We start from the raw sequence: 6,016 nt of genomic DNA on the forward strand, positions 1-6,016 counted from the left end.
ATCACAGAAAACTGGATTTTAGGTAATTTTTTCATCTGAAATTTGGGGGGTTTTTATCAGAAAAACCCAGGATCCCTGCTGATGATGTACTAACACTGTCTATACCCCTTCTTTTCAAATTTCTAGATCTGCTAATGATAATATATCTATTGTGGAATTGTGTGTGGCAAATAGAACTGGCCAGACAATGGAATGACAATTCAAAATCTGCTTTTGCTTCAGGTTGTTATGAACAATTCAACTGCCACAATATCCTGTGGAATAGAAATTCCAAAATATCTTGATATAAAAAATGATAGCATTGTTTGACTTTAAAATTTTGTTTTGCTTTATAATTAATTATTGAATACAGGGCAATATTTTAAGTTCAAATAATCAAAATAAAATTATGTTGAAACTTCCTTATCAGAACACAAACTTTTGATATTAATCAAACAAAAATAATAAGTTGAAACATTTTATTTTTATACTCTTCCCTTTAAAAAATCTTTGAAATTGTTACATGTTGGTAAAATGTTTTGATTTTAATGAAAATATTTTTTTACACTGAAAAATATTCCTGATAAAATAGTCTAATGGTGCAAATTAAATTAGTCTTCCTCTGGAACTAGAGACACTGAAGGGAGTGAATACTATCTTTTGGTATCTGGTAAAGTCATGAAACTTGGGCCATATTTCAAGGTCTGGATAACAAAGCCCAATCTCTTAAGAGTAGACTGCAACTTCATATTTGGGATGACACAACCCCTGTCCCTAGTGAAATGAATCCTTTCCCATTACTTTGCCTTATTTTAAGTTACTGCCACAAATGCTGCTGACCCTATGTTTCCTCTTGCATTAGGAGAGCTTTCTTTAGTGGGAATTCTTGCATTTAATTTCTGAAAAATTATAGCCTATAAATTATAAAACTCCTGTAGTTATGTCCTGATTCAGAAAAAAATGTTTAAACATAGAGACCTGGGAGACTTGCCATTGTGGGACAGTGGTCCCTCTCCCCCTGAAGTCCCAAGGTTGGCCCAGAACAGTGCATGGAACATGGGCTGTTCTCTCATGATGGGAACTGGGAGGTTTCCTGCCATGGGAGTATAGCCTCCCATTCCATCAATCAGCTGATTGGTGGGATAAAGGGAGGCATTTTCCTGGAGCTGGACCCCTCCCAGAGCTATGTCTGGCAGCTGCTTCTTTTCAGCACCTTCCAACTTCCAACTGACAGCCTGCTCAGGCAAGAGAGGGGGCATGCTGTCAATTAATGGAATCCCCTAAAAAATGGGACCCCCTACAACTCTAGGCTGTAGCCATCTAGTGCTCCATAGTTGGAGACCTGACCTAGTGGTAAGATTTTTAGAGAAATTTTAGAGAATTTAATTTCTTACCACCATGTACAAATGACTGTCTGTCAATGGCCTCATAGCATACTTCTTAACTAATAACGACTTTCTCTAAATGCAAGCATAAAAATGTCATAACTGTTGGCTAAGACCAAAGCTTCCTCCTCTATTTGAGCATAATGACACTCAATCTACTTATACTCATATATATAAACTACTGGTTCACAGTTTAATATTTCCACTGCAAGCGAACCACAGTGAATCCCTAATTAAAGGTGTCCAGAGAAAACTTAATTTTCTGTTTGCTGCTGTAGTATCTCAGGACTTAGACTTTTCACAAATTAATCCTTCAATTGCACAAACTATTAGCTTAAGTTTAGTTTTGCCTTAGCAATTCTGCTTCTTTCCCTAACTGCTCTAAAATGCACTAAAGGTGATAAGCAGGAATCGTGGTTTTTTCTGATAAACAAAAATCCTCAATTTTAAGTTAAAATGTAAGTCCAAATCCACATGTTCCCATGATTTAATTGAAACATGACTAATATATATATAGTGGTGTTTAATTTTATTCTTGGAAAAATATGGATTTGGGTTTACTTTTTTTAACTGAAAACGGGATTTTTTTTTTAACCAGAGGAAACCAGGATGCCTGGTGATAAGGCCTTGAGGCTGGGTTTCCTGCTTTCAGAGTAAGTGCCCTAAATCCCTAGAGTATTAAGTTCAACTACAACTGGGGTTTATCACCAGGGATTCTGGTTTTCTCTAATAAAAATAAATCCCCAATTTTCAGATTTAAAAAAGTAACCCAAAATGTCCACATTTTTCCATGATCAAATGAAACATCATATATATATATATACACATATATAAAGCAGGGATCCTAGTTTTTGCTAAAAAAGAATCCACAATTTTGGCTCTTGTTCTTGTAGGGGAGTAAGCGGGGGTGCTCTAAGCCCTGGCTACAAGGAGAAGATCGGGGTGGGGGGGCAAGTTCAGTGCTGCTGGCCTCACTCCCCAGCTGTGTCCCCTCTGTTATGGTGGTGCTCCATTCCTCACCATCCCTCTCTGCCTCCAAGGAATGGGATGGGGTGCAGACCAGCTCCACTGGCCTGGTCCCCCACCTCCTCCAGCCCTGCAGTCCCCAGTGTCATAGCAGCACTCCACCATCTGTCCTATCCATCTAGAGCACTCTGATCGGCTGCTGACACAACCAATCAGCGCATGAATAAAGTGTTATGGACAAACAGACAGACTAATTAACTCACAAAAAGCATGCATACAGAAAGGCATAGGAAGCCTGGTTAGGGACCAGGTCAGAAACCTGAAAATTTGTGCTATTAGGCATCAGTGGACATTAAACCAAAATCAGAAGTCATGAACCAAAGTAAAGAATCAACATAAAGCGCCAAAGGTGCTGAAGGTCAGTTAAACATAAGAATCAGGTCAAGGAAAGAGAAAAGAAGGCACATAGCTAATACCAGAAGAAGGACAGGAGCTAAGGAACAAATTGTGTACACAACCAGAAAACCAGAGAGATTTGCAGCCTTTTAGAGCATTAATGAACAAAAGTTCCCCTGAGAGGACTGGATGTATATTCTGAGCTCAGCTACCTGCAGCCAGTAAGTAAATTACGCACAGCTGGACCCAATCAGGAGTCAGAAGCTCCTGGCAGGTCTTAAGTTCAATGCTTGCCCCTAATCCTAATATCTTTTCTCCAACAGGACAATGAGATGAAATGGCCCATGAAGTCCTATCCAGCCTGAGAAAGATGTGTTACAAAGAAGTACCTCACCAGACCAGGTTGATGATATTCAGTACTGGGGACGTGACCCGAAGTAGAGAGAAACAGCTGTCACAGTTCACCTATGAGCCTTGAGCATCCATCTGTGACTGTCCAGCTGAGTTGCACCATAAGAAAGAACTGTATATTCTCTCCTTTTTTCCTTTTCCTACTTTCAGCCTGTAGTCTTGTCAAAAGAATGAAAAATAACCAGCATTCACAATGATCAATGCAAAAGTAAAAAACAATAAGCCGTTCTTCCATATTAAGTAGGAGGGCTGCTTAATATAGTAAGAGATTTAAATTGACATTTTTACTCTGAAAATAAATAAATAAATATATTAATGGCATTTCATTTTAATCACAGAATAATGTGGATTTTGGGTTACTTTTTTAAATCTGAAAATGTGGGGATATTTTTAATCAGAGGAAACCAGGATCCCTGTTAATTAATCATTATAAAAAGTTGGCATGAGTTTTCTAGTTTGGTTGCTGTCAGACTCAGTAGGTTGAAGTCTCTGTATGTGAAATAGTGAGTGCTGTTTAACTGTTGTTCAATGACAGGGTCATGTTGGCAGTTTTTTTCTTTCTAAACTCATTTATGCTATGGAAATTAAGCAATCAGTAGATTAAGAGTCATTTCAATTTTAAACAAGGGTGGGTTCTTCTACATGTGCCATCACAGGGGTCCACTAAACTGTGGAGCTTATTGTTCCACAGTTTATTGCTCCCATGAAGCTTCTGGGTGTGCATCTGCACATGCAACTGGCTGCTCCGACCTGGCTCAATGTGCTTTGGAGGGGCTGCCTGAAGCATGAGGGTGCTTCAAGCCAGGGCTAGTCAGCAGTGCTCTGAAGCAGCCTCATGCCCCAGCCAACCAGTCATCATCTACACATGAGCTTCTGCACATGAAAAAACTTGGCAGAAAGCTCACACTTGTATTTACAGGTACAACCCAGCAGCAGAGTTTATTAGTTTTGTGTGCTGTAATATGGGCTCACGTGTAGATGCTGAGATTTACTGTGCAGTTAGTCAACTGTGCAGTAAACATCTCGTGCAGATGCACCCAGTAAAGTAAAAAAAACTCAAGTAACTCACGGTAGTAGATATTAACAATATGAAAGCTGGCAGAAGTCTTGATTTAGCTGTAAGCTTTAGTTTAAAAGTTTTATTGATGGGTTTTTTACTGTAAATTAGAATTTAGTTCTTGCAATAGCTGGCGGTATAAATCTATTTTTGCATATGACTCATCATTTTTTAAAATTTAAAATAATAATAAAAAAATTCTCCTTTATTGATTTTTCCGTGAATTTTGTAATCGTCTCACTCTTGTGAATAATCTGAGCTGTCCAATTTAGAGTGGAGAATTTTAGTTGCTTTGTGTTGTACAATTTGATCATTGACAAGTCTACCATTTATTATTTCTGGTGGCATTGTTTAACATTTGTTTAGCTTCTTATTGACACAGTATAGTTTTATGAGTCACAAAAATTGATCAAATAACATGCAAAAGATGTAATTCTAATGCTTCTAACTTACTTATGTTTCCTTTCTAGATTTAAAGGAAAAGAAGCTTTAAAAATGTGGCCAAGATGGGAGGGAGCCAGGAAAAGAATATATCCGATACTAAAGTGATAGCTACTATTTTGCATTTTCTGATATATGATCCTTACCCCATTTCAATACCAATTATATAATGTGTTGTCACTTTGTGGCATGGTTACATTTCTAATGTGGATTTAGTTGAAACAGTTAAAGTAATTTCACTTGTAATCTGAGTCAAATACAATACAAGCTTTTTAGGGTAAATAGTGTGATAACATAACTGTGCCAAGCATATTTTAGTGCATTTTCATTATGACCAGTCAAGCATTGTTTTCAAACATAAAAAGTTCAGATCTGTGCCTCAGGATATATTAATAAAATGGATGGGCTATAGTTTGGTGGAATCAATTTAAAAGTTGCTTGCAAAATGCAGACATAAAATATTGTACATACTTCTCTTAAAAAAAAATCCTCTAATAATTTAGTAAAAGATAGCATCTATTTATCCAAATAAGAATTTTGGATTTTTAGCATCCTGTCAACATTATTATGTGTGAACAAACTCAGATACTTGAAAAAAATCCTATATTCTAGAAGGAGGTCTCAGAAGACTTACATTGGATAGGAGTATCATAATATGTTTCTTTTTCTATATGACAATTGATAAATTCCTAACAATAGTACTAGAGTAATAATTAATCTAATTTTGATATGATTTCTTTGTGACCTAACTGATATATAACATTAGAAAGCTATAGCTGTATTATTGTACAAAATTATACTACCAATATTTATTTTCAACATAAAGGACATGAAGGGTAACAAGAAGGGTTTCTACAAAGATATATGCAACAAGAGGAAAATCAGGGTAAGTGTGTCCTTTACTAAATCAGAGAGGCAACCTAGTAACACATAATTCAGATAAGGTTGAAATATTTAATAACTTTTTAACCACAGTCTTCACAGGCAAGATCACCTACCAGGCTACTGCACTTGGTAGAAGAGCTTGGGGAGGAGGTGAGAAGCTGACAGTAGGGAAAGAAAAGTATAGGGACTATTTAGAAAAGTTGAACATGTACATGTCCATGAGGCTGGATGTGAAGTACCTGAGGGTGCTGAAGGAGTAGGCTGATGCAATTGCAGAGCTGCTGTCCATCCTCTTTGAAAACTAGTGGCATCCAGGAGAGGTCCTAGACAATGGAAAACGGGCAAATATAGTACTCATCTTTTAGAAAGAGAAGAAGCAGAACCCAGGGAACTACAGACTTGACAGCCACATCTCAGTCCATGCAAAAATCATGGAGCAGGTCCTCAAGGAATTCATTCCATGTGGGTATGAACGACGCGGCAAGAGGCAACCCTG

This window comes from Gavialis gangeticus, unplaced genomic scaffold (genome assembly GCF_001723915.1).
Source record: "Gavialis gangeticus isolate Ggan-Ray unplaced genomic scaffold, GavGan_comp1, whole genome shotgun sequence".
NCBI lineage: Eukaryota > Metazoa > Chordata > Crocodylia > Gavialidae > Gavialis > Gavialis gangeticus.